Raw genomic sequence first — 14,914 nt, 5'->3', positions numbered from 1 at the left:
CATCAGTTGCAGCATCTGGTGAAGATTAAGTCGGCCCATCTTGCACTTCTGATGGCTACGTCTGCGTTTTCCTCAGTTTCTGGTCAAAGCTGAATGTTGGATGAGCTGAACTGACATCTGGATCATGCAGAGGATGGGCAGAAAGTCAAATAAAGAAGCAAGCAAACAAATAAAACCCAAGCACGAGGTGAGCTCCATCGCCATCTCCATTTCACCTCCTCTGAGGCCATCTCACAGCTTTGGCTCTGACTCCATTTGCAGCAGAAGCTGATCACTGTGCAGCACAGCACACACACAGTGCAGCCCAGGCAGTCCTCAGGGACGGAAAGCTGCGGGCTTGGAAATGTAAGGCTGCCATTCCAGATCACCCAGCCATATGGAAACGGCAAGCTGGCACACATCTGTCCTGCCTTTCTACTGAAGACTGAAAAACCATCACGTGAACGATCACATCAGCACTGACCTCCAACAGTGTCCCACAGAAGGACCTCCATACAGCTTTTAACCTCCAGCCTTTAACAAATGATTTAACTTAAACTCAGTGACATAAGATATTCTTTAGAGTTTATTTGGACAGAGGGAGTCAACACGCCTCTCAGTCCAGACTGGAAGAGCATTGCTTCTAATTTTACAAGATACAGGATGGAGGAGGGGAAGTGAGGACTCTGTTGACATAAGAATTGTTTTAAAGATACTCCAGAGCTGTGCTCTGCTGAGGTTCAACCTCTTTTTTTTTTTAAGCACTAGTAGATTGTTTTCATCAAGTTATAAAACAGCAGCACAGTATTTGGTGCACCAAGATCTGTGTACAGTACTGCTGATGGAAAGCAGTGGAGAAATTTGTTTAAAAAAAATCTCAAGTTTTTTTTGTTGTTGTTCACACTGGTAGCAAGCCAGGTTATGTTCTCTCAAGTATCTTGCCAAGATATACAATATATGATAGTCTTAGCTTCCAGAAATTCGGGAGATACGGCCATCTGCAGTTCTGCTGTAGCCTGAGCACATCACTGAGCTAGTGAGACACTCAGAGCACCTGCGTGGACTTGATGGTGACCCACACACCTGCAGGTGCCCTCCAAGCACTGATGGGGAGCTCAGATACCACAACCAGCTGAGGAGGAAAGCAAAGGGATTGCTGCCACATTTGTCCTTTCAGTTTGTTTGCTTAGCTCTGCAAACACTGCTGCGGTTGCCCAGCTCACAGACAAGAAGCAGAGCTCCAGGTATTCCCCCATCCACCACCGGTGTCCACAGACAGGGTTTCCCCAGGTTATGCTTCATCACCTTGCATACACTGCTGGGGCTCCAGCAGGACTGTCCTGCTGCTGCACGGCAAGCACTGCTGGGTTGGCAGCCCTGGAGAACAGGATCAGAGCAGCAACAGCTGCTGCAAACTGAGGCTCCTGCAGACACACATGGCACAAGCAGGGCAGCTGAGAGCAAACATCCCACAGGTCACTCCCTCCCCAGGGACCAGCAGCCAGCTCAGACAGAGCATCTGTCCCAGCGTTGTAGCACATTGAACAGCTAAGTCAGAAATTCCCACACTTCTTAGTTTGCTGATTCCCCATTCCCAAGACAAATATTCGTCTTATCTGGAGTGGAGGAGGAATGGGCAATGCTGGCTCTGCAAGGACACAGCAAGACCCATTGGTGACACAACATTCCCCATTGGCTGCTGCTCCAAACTCACCCCAGCGTTTCAGAAACACTCCTGTGCAAACCTGCTCTATCTTCCTTTGACTTTGAAATCAGACACTCATTACGACAGTGGGAGTGCAGAGAGGAGCTCAGAATCAGGACTCACCATTGAGGAAAGGGGTATGTTTACATATCAAAAGAAACAACAAAGGCATACAAACCCTCATAGTTCTGTTAAGCTCAGTGAGGTCAGCCCGGAGTCCAGATGCCCATTTTCTTTGAAGGTGCCAATTTTTCCACTTGCTTACCGCAGCCCCACTTGCTCACTGCTCTCCCAACTTCTGCAGCAGGCAGAGGTCAGCTCAGTCTGGGCTAACCAGGGCTTAGAGAAACCTACAGATACACCAGATGAGCTATGCTGACCCTCCTGACATAAGCTGGGAAGTGAGAGCCAAGCAGCAGGACAAGTCTTGGCCTCAGAGAGCCCAGCAGGAGCACCATGGGACATCACTGGAGGTAGGACTGCACTACTACTACTGCATGGGTACAGCAGGTGCTGGCAATTGGCCTCAGGCCCTGGGGCAGCATTTGTGCAGCTGTGGGTGGCTGCCAGGTGAGGTTCATCCGCTCATCCTGCTGAAACCTCACACAGATGCCAACAGCTGAGCCCTGGTATGTTCTGCTGAAACCATCTCCAATACCCTCTGTGCAGCACATGTTTCAGAGCACTATCAGCATGAGCACTTGTTTAAACACACAGTAAATCTGAGCAAAATGTTGTTCCTATTGAGACAAGTTGAGAACAACCATAAACTTCGAGAGGCGACACGTGAGATTGCACAATGGGACCAGACCCTCATATTTCATCAGCCCCAGCCTCCCCACCACAGCTGCCAAGCAAAACTACAAACACCCCGCCGTGCTCAGCCGCAGGGCCTCGGATCTCCAGGGGGTGCCAAGTGTCGTGCATGGACAGCTGGGCACAATGAACTGCATGGGGCTTTTTTTGTAGAGGAGGAGAAAAAGAACAGCTTAAAAAAAAGTGTTGAGGGAGAATAACGTTCCCCTTCAGTGATCAAACTGAGGGCAAGGTTTGCACAAGCACTGCAGCTTCTATGTGCCGTGCCCAACTGTGTGGGGCTGCACCCCAAGCACCCCATTTGCCCCCATGTCCCACAGCTTCAGCTTGCAGCTTGCAGGAGGAGCTGCAGGAGTCTAAGGCAAGCAGTTGCCTGCTCTCTTTGCACGTGCTTTCTCCCCATAAACCTTAACAAGAACTTTGGTGTGGATCTGTGCTGGGGCTCCGGAACGCCCATGCAGGAGGAAGGCAGCAGCACGGTGCTCACCCTGGGATCAAAGTCACATCCTCCTAAATAGAATTCTAGTGAAAGTGTTTAAAAATCAGCCATGTGTGGAATAAATATAGACTTTGGCACTTGCTGTCTCCCAGCGCTGTTTTCCAAGCTAACAGAAGTGTGACAAATTCCTACTTACATGTTTGCAATTTGGTAGCCTCAAATCCAATTGGTGAGTTATCAGAATGCAAAACAATGAGGAGGAGGTGAGGGCTGTCAGCAGCTTCCTGCACCTGGCCACGAGCAACTTCAAGGTCTGCAAAAGCAAAATCAATCCCTGCCTGAGCAGAAGGCATCGCACAGCAGCGGGAGGGTGGACATGGGGGCAGATCAGGCCAAGCAAGTTCTGCCGCTTTGCTGTGATTTGGCCTTCAGAATCGAATAACAAAGACTGAAAATAGCTGTAAGGTAATTTACATGTGCTTAAGGGCATTTTGTACACGAACGCATCCATCTTTACCAGCCAATATTGATTTCTGTGCGTCTGTCAGCATGGCGTGCCGGCGTTGCCAGTATGCGTTTGATGCTTAATGTCAATCAATACAGTTTTACAAAGCTTTTAAGATAGGCTTCTGGGGAGAAAGAAGTCACGCAAGGAGGTGGGTAGGAATGGGCACGAGACATAGCGTGAGCACGGCCTGCACCCCATCTTCTGTTCAGCTGCTGCCCATGCCCAGCTACACGCAGCGCCTGCCCATGCCCACTGCCTGCCTGCAGCAGCACACACACAGCCTTGCAGCTCTGCTGCCACCAGGGGAGCGCAAAGATTCGTGTAATTTCCTCACTTCAGAAAGCACCGGTAAGACGAAGGAAAAAGCACCTACCCAGTCTGGACAAGAATTATTTATCCAGTTACATGGTTTTCCAATATTACATTTCATGAGTTTTCCAGGTAGGAAGGATGATGGAATTTGGTGATGTGACACTTGATGCATTTGGTGTTCATAGCAGAAAATTTTCATAACAACTTTGACTTTTATGAGAGGATGAAAGTTATGAACATTTCTTACTTTTTAAACAAATCATCTGTTTCTCTTCCAGTCCGAGCCCTTAGAGGCAATGTGTAAGTACTGTCAGAGGAGGATTTGGGGAGCTGAGAACCGAGGGTCCATGCGAGATGCCCATTTCAGACCTGTGGGGCAACCAGTCAGTGCTTAAGGCTGGAAAAGTCAACTCCCCATGCAGCCCCTTGCCTGCACAGAGTGCTGTTTGGGACGATGTCTTCAGGCACTTGAGAAGAGCTCTGGTGAGAGCTGAGCACGAGGCTGGGCTGGAACCCTGAGGCACATTCAGGGCTTCCCAGGGCAGCAGGGGAGGCAGAGGCGTGCTGCTGCGTGCTGCTGTGCTGTTCAGAAGCACTCATTTTTCTAAACGGCACCTTGACTAAAACCATAAGAAGTGAGCTTCTCTCTTATTTAATGCCAAATATAAGGTTCCAGCTCTTTACTGTGGATCATTTGACCAATGCGCCTTATCCCACATCCTCACCCCCGGGTCAGGCTGAAGTGTTTACATGCCTGGGACAGCAGCTCTCAGCACTGAGCTCACTCACATCATGCTGCTGCATAGCTTTTATCCTCTCCTTTCACAAGCTCAGTTTTCCTGGTTCAGTTGCATGCCAGATATCTGCCCAGTCCTGTATGTGCTCCCTGCAGCAAGTCAGCCCACCAGGAGCATGCAGCCAGGCACCCAGCTCAGAAGCAGCCAGAGGAGGGCTGTGATGGAGGGCAGCGCAGACAGCCCCGAGTTTTCTGAGCTCTCTGCAGACAGCCTGGGGCAAAGGCTTTACCAAAAGGTTCATATCATAGTCTTTGCCCTGGCCTCATGCCCTGCTTTCCCGAAAACGCAGCCCATGGGCCCCGAGTGGCTGTGTGCTTTATTCTCCACTTGGCACCAGCATGCAGCTCCATTATGGTCATTGCACTGATGTTGTGTGTGTGGCCATGAGCTGAGAGCTGGAGGGCTCACACCCACCTGCTTCCCACAGCTGGCAGCTCACACCCTGCCTGCAGAACCGCGGCTGCCTCCCAGCACGAGTGAAGGTTATTGCATTACATCTCTAACAGCTGAGTCCAGATGCCCAGCACTGAAATGAAAAAAACAAACAAAAAACAAAAAAACAACCAAACAACAGAGAAGAAGACAAACAGCCCTGTTCAGCGCTCCATGGAGCTGCAGAGCCACACTGCCCAGGGCTGCCGCATCCTGCTGGAGCTGGGGGGCTGCATTGGGTAGCCAGGCTGCTGAGCCAGGCTACTCCATGGCTCCAGCTGAAGAGGAGCCAGTAGCTGCTTGGGACTGATAGAGTAAACATTTTAAAGCAGAAAGTACTTCTGCTATTACGTTATGGAGACGTTCCTCCCAAAACACTGGTCCCTGGAGGTGGGCTGTGGGCTCTCTGTGGCTGCAGACTTCAGTGGCTTTGCAGCAGCGCTCTTCTGTTAAAGCCATGGGAACAAACAGCCCCTTGGAGGAGTGCAAATTAACAGGAATTTGTAATAAAAAAGAACGATTTTTCTGTCAGAGGGAGGTGGTGATCAGGAATGCAACTCAGGCAAGAGAGAGCACTGCATAAAATACAGCCAAACTCATCAATGCATCAGTGCCCCCCAGCACTGCTCCAGCACTGCTGTCTCATCCCACTGTTGAGCCCTCGGGTGCCACTTCCAGAGTGCCCCAGGCTCACAGTGCCTGGCACAGCCCCACAAGCCCACGTGTGTGCCAGCAGAACCCGGGCAGGCTGGTGGCTGAACACTCAGCTCTCCGATCTGCCTTTTGGCCTGAGTTACGTGTGATATAAAGGCATGTTAGAAAAACTGCTGTGCTCCAAAGCCACAGCAAAAGCAGTGAATTCATCAGTGCTTCCCCTGGTTGTGGTGCACAAGCCACACCAAATTTAACTAAGATGTCTGAACTCAATGCGTGAGGTCAGTCAGGAGGGAGATAAATACACATCACTGCTTAAAAGCTGTGATAAATGTCTCTGGAATTATATGGATGGCCATTAACAAAAGCGAGCATCCAGCACATCTGAAGCTCAGGGTATTTATCTCGTGCATGTGAAGAATGTCTCTCTCTCTGTTCTGTCTGTTTCATCGTTCTCCCTTCACAGTGTAAGAAGTCAATTTAGAGTCATATGGGCAGCAGGATGCTGGCTGTAGGACACCAGCTGATGGGCACTGGCTGCAGAACATGGGCTGTAGGACATGGGCTGTAAGACATGGGCAGCAGGACATGGGCAGGAGGACAGGGGCAGCAGGACATGGGCTGTAGGACATGGGCAGCAGGACATGGGCTGTAGGATGTGGGCAGCAGGACATGGGCACAGCTCACATCCTGCAGCTGGAATACCTCCTGGCCAACATCCCTGGGAGAAAACCTCGCAGCCATAGCAACAGGGCAGGATAAACAGCCTGACCTCTCCTGGAAGGCAGCTGAGCTTCCCATTCAGCTCTGGAGAAGCAGAGAGAGGAAAGTAGTGTTAAGACACAGCCCATTATAGGAAATCTGCACATGGAGAAGGATTAAGAGATGCATTAAGAGGTGGTGACATAGAATAGGAAGTAGTCATTAGTTGTGGTCATCCATGTTTGTTTGTGGGATTAAATTTCTCTACTCAACCAACAGAACTCAAATTAATCTCAAAAAAACACCCCAAACCAGTTTCCATGTGAAATGAAGAGCTTGGTTTCCTTCTGAAAAGTGCCAGTGGCTTTATAAACTCCACAAATAGCCCACCTCTGCTGGAAGATGGAACTGGCAGCACTGTAAAATCATAAAAATAGATCAGTCATTGTGAGCAGGATGGGAGGAGAACTCGATGTGCCTTTGGCACAAACCACAGGCTGTCATAGAGTCATCACAGAATCACTCAGGTTGGAAAGGCTCTCTGAGATCCCAGCCCAGCCCACCCCCACACCCACTGCCCACATCCCTCAGTGCCACATCCCCCCAGCTCTGCACACCCCAGGGATGCTGACCCCCCACCCCTGGGCAGCTGTGCAATGCTGGGCACTCTTTGGAGCAGAGATTTCTCCTGATATCCAAGCTGACCCTGCCCTGGCACAATGTATGGCCATTACCTCTCACCCTGTTGTGCCTTTAGACTCCAGGTCCATGCTGGATGTGCTGCTGTTACCCTGCTGCTGAGTACATTGTGTACATCAGCCACCCTGGCACCGTGGGGCTGATGGACGTGAGCACATGGCTGCTGGCTGTGCCTCCTATGTGCCACCCATCGCAGGCTGGATGTGCTGCACCGTGATGCTGAGGGTGCAGTGAGCAGAGATCACAGCAGCAGCCCTCACCCTGCTTAGAGGCAGCTCCATCTCACAGCCCGTGGGCGAGGGACCGGCAGAGCTTAACGTTGTTTTCTGATCTGTTTATTGTTAATGGAGGAGGAAAGCTCCACCGCTACCTTCTTCCTCATTTATTACAGGCATTAAGTTAAACATCGCTTCCTCTTCAATTCAATCTAATCAAATTAATATCAATAATGCACCGACCCAGGCTAATCTAATTACTGTCAATATTTAATATATTTTCTGCAAGTTGTGCTGGGAATGAACTTCTTCCCTTTCATCATGAAGTCTGGAAAGAAGGAATGATATTTTCTTCCAGTAGAGGAATCCATACCACATAATTGCAACACGGAGCTTGGTGAACCCAATATTTGCTACATTGGCCCCTCAGCTCCTGTCTGTCTACATTGGAAATGCTCTGCGAGCCACAAAGATCTGTCTGCCCAGGCTTTTGGGTGAGTTTTCTTGGAAAATGACAGGAAAACAAAACCAGGGCACTGGACTGGGTGATCTGAAAGGCCTCCTCCAGCTCAAACTGTACCGTGATGCTGTGAGTCTGTAGTAACCACATCATTTGCACACAATCAGGAACAAAATGTTCATGTCAACAACCTGGTGTGGTGGGATAGGATGGGATGGGATGGGATGGGATGTAGGTTGGGACAGGATGAGATGGGGCGGAATGGAATGGGATGGAAAGGGGTGGGATGCAATGGGAGGGGATAGAATGGGATGGGAGGTGAGGGGATGACATGATGTGCTGGGATGGGATGCAATGAGATGTGATGGAGGATCCATCCCAAGTAGGTCTAGAGAACTCATGCAAATGTGACCCTGTCACTGCACAAGGTTTGCTTTGGGGTGTCCTTCCCTCCTTGGAGACACAAGACTCCTTGAGAACTCTCAAGGGTGCCCAAACCCAGCAGAGCCAGCAGCACTGGTTCTGCCCACGTAGCACCGGGGAAGACCCAGCATCTGGGATGCAGAAAAGCTGCATCTGCTTGCAATTCATTTCCTGAGCATTTAATACTCATTTGGAAAGTGGATGCAATTTTCAGTCGGTGGCAAATGGGTATGGTTAACAACAAAAGTGTTCCTGAACTCCCCAGTCCCCGGGCAATGAATTTCCATGCAGTCTTATTTCATTAGTGCTTTAAAGCCATGGGGGAGAAAGAAATTTCAGCAAGTGATCACCATTATGCAGCACATCTTCCCACGGCCTGCTCCCAGGTGCCAGCAGCCATCTCCAGTCCCATGGCTGAGCATTGGACACAGCAGGAAAAGCAACCAAGGCAGATTGCTGTGCAAATCCTGAACAGGCATCCTGAACAACCCTCTGCTCCAGCAGGAAGGCTGGGAGCAGTCCTGTGAGCTGGCTAATCAACGAGGCAGGAAGTGTGGGGTTCTCTTCTGTCGGCGCTCAGGACAGCAAAGCAAGGTGCAGGGGTAATAACTATCCCAAGTTTCCCAAATGCAGCTGTCACAATGAGACATTAAGAGCTATATAAGGAGTTGCACCCCTGATTACTGGGTAGAGCTGTGGTCCTTACTGCAGCAGCTGTCTAAGGGATAAAGCCCATTTGCGGTGCAGACTTTTGGGAACACTCTCAGTTAACGATTTCCTACCACACTCCTAAAATAGCTGTTATTTCTTACCAAATCTCCCCAGCTTCTAGGCAGAAGGGGGGCAGCTCTGCTTTCCCTCCCCCTGTGACATGCAGCCCCTGACTCCCTCCCAGGCACTGCTGGGCTCTGAAGAAGGGCTCAGCCCACAGAGAGCCTCCTGGCACCCGGCACAGTGACCTGGGGAAGTTGTGCAGCTGCATAAATATTTTTCTTGCACAGTCAAACACAGACATTTTATCCTTCCTCGGCTCGGTGATAAAAAGCGTGTTTTAAATAAACACAGCTTCAGACGGATGGGCTGTGTTTGCATGCTTCACGCCTCCCTTCATTCATTGGAGCACTGCAGGTGAGATCCCCCTGCTCAGCTCATCGCACACACGTGCAAAAACACACCGTGCCATCCCAGACCCCTTTATGCAGTTACCTTTTGTTTTAAAAACTTGCTGCTTGTTAAAAGACAACCTAGAAGACAACTCTTGCTCTGCATTTTCCACATCCCTGGTGCTGCAGGCTCCTGCCCTCACCGGCTGGAAGTGCTGCAGCCCGACATGAGCAGACACGCTCCAATTACAAACAGCAAATTGGTTACTTGAGGAAACAGGCTTTTTCCACATTAAGGAGATATTCACAAACTGCTGCACATTTCAGAAAGTCTATTTATTTTCAGTCAGCAGCTGCAAAGTGATTTGCAAACAAATTTCAGCCTCATGTATGCTTGCAAACTGTTAAGTGCCAGTTCACAGTTCAACAGGCGTTGTCCAGCAGCACTGTGCCAGCTCTGGTCACAGCCTCAGACCTTTGCACATCACTGCCATCAGGTATTAATGTAGATCTTTATATGCTTGTTTGGCAAAGAAATCCTCCAGCTTGCACATGTGCACAGATGAACGCATGTGTGCAAAGCAGCCGGCTCCAACAAAGCAGGGAAGCTAGCGTTAGCACTGAGCAGTGAAGCACGTGGCTGGGATAAGGGTGAAGATGTGGGTTTGCATCTTGGGACAGTCCTGCACACATTTCCACTGCATCTCTGAGGTCAGAGGAGGTGTAGCCATGTGAAAACTTTAATCGTAGAATCATAGAATCACAGAATGGCCTGGGTTGCAAAGGCCCACAGTGCTCATCCAGTTCCAACCCCCTGCTATGTGCAGGTCACCAACCAGCAGCCCAGGCTGCCCAGAGCCACATCCAGCCTGGCCTTGGATGCCTGCAGGGATGGGGCATCCACAGCCTCCTTGGGCAAAGGATGCTGCGGAGCTGAAGGAGGTTTGGCTGGAGAGCTGAAGAGCCCCTGCACAACTGATGAGTCAAGGGCAGTTAAAAACCAGCTGTTACAGCAGTCCTTACTGTGTTATTAGGACATCAACAGCCCTGGGTAGAAGACTGGGTAATATCAAGCACTGAAGGTCTCCTTCAACATGCTGTTTGAATATTTCTGTCTAAAACTACACCTGTTTTAATACCTATGTTGAAATACATCTGTTTCAGTGCTTCTGATGACATTATGAGGAAGGGGCATCCACATCTAGACGTGGCCAGAGCCATCCCCAGACCACCAGGCTGGGCAGTGCACACAGAGCTGGGCTGCAGCCCTGGAGAGCCCAGCGGGACTTTGAGGAACATTTCCATTGCCCTGAAACAGAAGTGAATCACTGTGGGCTCCTTGCTCTGCTGACACCGATCGTCTCGTGTCGAGTGCTGCAGACCAAGGACAGCTGCCCAGAACAAACAACTCCCGTGTCAATAGATTTGAAGATGAATCATCCACATTATTTTTAGCAGATCATTAAGGGCCAACAGCAAAATTTGCAAACTGACTTGTGGGTTTCTTTATTTGTCTTAGCATAACCTTTTAAAGGAAACATTAACTGGGATTTAGTACAAAGGAAATCCAAAGACTAGGAATAGCACTTCTGAGTTTTAAAATGGCAGTGAGATTCGACAAAAGACACCTCCTGCCCATCTCCTGCTCACCACTCCCACTTAGCTCATAGCTAAACCAACGCAGGTGAGAGGTTTTATGCAAAAAGCACCAGGGATGGGATTCCTCTTTGTGCCATCAATGTTCGCTTGTCGTGTGCAGGGAAGCTGCACCAGGTGGGAAATTCCCAAAATGAGTTTTACAGAGACCTAATAAGCTGCTTATTAAATAATTCAGCCCAGAGAAGAGGATGGTGAGGGGAGGCTTCGTGGCAGCCCTACAGTTCTTTGCAGCCCTACAACTCCTCATGGCGGCCCTACAGCCTTATAGGGAGTGCAGGGCAGCGCTGGGCTCTGCTCTGTGTGTCAGCAACAGGGCCTGAGGGCACAGTGTGGATCTGTGTCAGAGGAGGGTCAGGTGGGGGTGAGGGTGGTAGGCATGGCCCCGAGCTGCTGGAGCTCAGGGAGCACTGAGACACCGCTCTCTGCCATGGGGTTTGGGTTTGGGGAAGTCGTGCACGGAGCTGGGGTTTGGCCTTGATGTGCATCCCTTCCAAGTCAGGATGTTCTTTGGTTCTATAATTCCTGGAGTCTAATCATCTCTCAGCAGCCACTTCTCTTTTACCACAACTTGGCGCTATGAACGCTGTTCTCAGAACAAAACCCAACAGAACATCCGGTGAATTCTCTGAAAGCTGAGCAGGGCTGGCGCAGTCCCAGGGCCCTTCCAGCTGCCCCATCACTGAGCTGCTGCCCCATTCCCTGCTTCTCAGCCCCCCAATGGAGCACACCACCCCCTTCACACATGGGAGCACCGCAACTCGCTTCTCACTGGGTACTTAACAGACTGCCTGCCCACAGCAATGCTGACAACTGATGAAAATCCATACCTGTCGTCCCCTCTGCATCCCCATATTTCATTATCGGGATCCCAGAGCAAACATATCCATACATGGATGCAAACAGCACTCTCTGGAGCAGATGGCAGTGTTCCTGACAGGGTGGTGACACTGTGCTTACAAGAAGCAGACACGGCCACACGAACACTGCGGGACCGGGCTGTGCTGCTGCCATGGGTGGGCACACACCTCTGTGCTGTGGGTGGGATGTGGGAGCTGCACAGCACTGGCCCTCCTCTGCTCCAAGTCTTGTGATGGCTTTGGGCTTTTTTTTGCCTCAAAGGACGGATTTAATGTGGAGTAAATTGAATGCATCCTTTGTTGCAAATGCAAGCATTTGTTTGTTTGAGTCCCAGGGATTTTTCACGAATTATATTGGGCCCAGTGGCAATATCCAGCTGGCATGAAGTATGCTCCAAGATAAAAAGAAAGCCAAACATAGACTTCAGAATGGTTTTCATTAAAAACAGAAAAAAAAAAACCATTTCAGGGTTAGGGACGAGGAGTGACTTTTCCCTTCTGAAAATGATGGATCACCTGCTGAGAGCAGCGTCGGAGGCACTGCCACAGGGACATGGGACAGGGACAGCAGTGCCTGCCATGGGGGTGGGCTCCCCGTGCCCCCAGACCTGGGCAAAAACACCAACAAGCACCAAAGGCTGCAGCCTTCCTGCTGCAGTGAGGGGTGGGCACTGGGAAATCTGAGCTGGGTGGAGAGAATGGAGCTGGGTGGAGGGAGCAGTCCGCTCACGAGAGCTGCAGCTGTTGCTTGCAGAGATGTCACTTCACCAGGAAATTCAGTAAATTGCTTTTGGTGTGGAATCCCGCATGTAGGATTTGATATGAAGAACGGAACCTGTATCAAAACAAGCCTTTGGAAAAGGCAGCACCATCAGCTAACAGCCATGGGTGAAGGAGGACAGCAGCAGAGTTCTCCTGGTACGGACAGCCCTGGATGAAAGGAGGGAGGAACAGATTAAAGGAGGCAGCTTTGCCTGCGGGTTTCAGCATGCCAAGTTAACTTTTGTCTCCCTTTAAACAATAATGGATTTCTTTGGGGAAGGCAGTGCTTAAGGGCAGAGGAGAGAGTTTCTGTGGAAGCAAACAGGCGAGCTCAAGGTGCTAAGCAGAAGCAATAAGCAGAGGGAACACCCACAGAGCATGCATGGCACCTTCTGCTGCTGAAAGAAAGATGCGGCTGCTTTGTGCTTGGCATAAGGGAAGCTCAGCAGCTTAGCACAGACATTTAATAATAACACAATGTGCATTTCAGAGATGAAAGAATAAAAGGGATTTAACGGAGTTAAGTCACAAAGCTCTGTAGCTTCATTTTTCATGTGAGGTTGCAGCGTGTGAGACATGGGTGACACAGAGGCTGCAGAAGGAAGCAGAGAGGCAGCTGTGGAGCCAGGCCAGGCAGAACGCCTTGCACTGATCATCATTCAGCTGCTGTGTCATGAGAGCTGTGGGCAGATCAGCACTCCGAGCTGAACCTGCAGAAGACCTCAGCTGCCTCAGAACCTGAACCTGTGGGGTGACACAGTCTGAGGGGAGCAGCTCGCATCTGAAAGGCAGCACGCTAAAGTTCAGTGAGCAAAATACTGGGAATCTGGGAAAGCTTCTAAGATTTGGGATGTTTGATTGTTTTTGCGTGTCCTTAGGTTATTCTCTAACTTGCTTCCATCCATAACCACCCTCTTTTCTATTTTGCTTACAAGCAGAAGCATCCCACTTTGACTTCCTAAGATAGTTCACACTTCAGGCAAATGTTTGTTTTCATATCTCAAGCCTTCTAAATTTTATCTCTAAGCTTCCCATTTCCCATCTTGACACATTGCTGAGACGAGCTGTGAATTTGCTGCTGGCTGAAATCATTCTCCAGAAGTAAGCACACAAATCCTGACATGGAGCCTGGGAACAGACAGCACTGCCGTGCCTCTGCGGGTCTGTTTCTGCTCTTCTCCATGGATCCGAGTGGAAGAATTCCTTTTACGTTCATCTGTCCTCATGGAAGCTCAAAGGAGGAGAAGAGAGAAGTGATTAATATAATCTAAATATAAAGATTTTCTTCATTCTCAGAGCCTGTGACATGCTCTCTTGGGAAATACTCCCATGTGAAATGGAATTTTGTTCCACTCTTTGGAAATCCAGTATTCTTTTTGTGAAACGTATGAAGTTTTCAAAGCCAACTTCAAGCAGTAATTACTGTGTCACTCGTGGTGCCGTGGTGAGAACTCAGCAGATGCCTTGGAAATAAGGGCAGACACGCAAATATCACAAACATTAACTATACAGCTTCCCAGCCAGCAAGGAGGGAAGCTCTCCAGCCCCAGTGCGCTCCCATTCCTTGGGGCTGGGCTGCAAGGAGATGCTTTGCCCACGTATCACAGGGAAACCCCGCCAAGCTCTCACACACAAATTGCACGTCCAGAAACAACAGCAATGTGATGAAACTCTGCTGAGGTTGTGTGGTGGGGCTGACCTCACCTGCTCATTAAATGAGGCTTTTAATCAGAGCAGGGGGCTGTGAGCAATGGGAATGTTCCTATTCCTTATACGGGAGCCATGAGGATCCTTTCCAGCTCCTCTGCAGAAGATGAATCTGCAGTGACTTTACTGGTGCAGCACAAAGGCCTCAGCTGCACAGAGCAGGCTGCAGCAGCTGGGTGAGGGTTGTGCAAACCCAAAGAAATCGATTGTGGGCAGTTACATGAAGCAGTTAACAGCAAAGCACGTCTGAGACAGACAGGATTCGGTCCTGGCTGCAGACGACAGCCTGAACGTTGTAGTGCCGGGACTTGAATAAATATTGCTGCTGCCAAAAGCACATCACAGTTCTTAGCAGGTAGAACGCAGCTCTGACCTGGATTTACAGCCTGGCATAGGGAGCAAAGGTGCCCCATGTCTCAGAGAACCTCTCATCTGCGTTTTCTTGTGCACCTTAAAAAGTTACAGATTTGGGATCCAATAAATTGTTCAGAAATACACTTTAAAAAAAAATTTCCATCGTTTTAATAACTGTAGTCTTCTCAAATCATGAGAAAGATGCAGATTTTTCCATTCATTCAGGAGGCCTAGTAATTTACAAACTAGCTCACTGCTGACACGAGCCAAGGAGCCACAGTGCTACGGGGACACAGCCCAGGAGAAACCCAACCCACACCCTTCTCTTCTG

Source organism: Phasianus colchicus, chromosome 9 (assembly GCF_987193195.1).
Source record: "Phasianus colchicus chromosome 9, bPhaCol1.hap1.1, whole genome shotgun sequence".
NCBI classification, from domain to species: Eukaryota; Metazoa; Chordata; class Aves; order Galliformes; family Phasianidae; genus Phasianus; species Phasianus colchicus.
Note: the sequence above shows the minus strand (reverse complement) of the source record.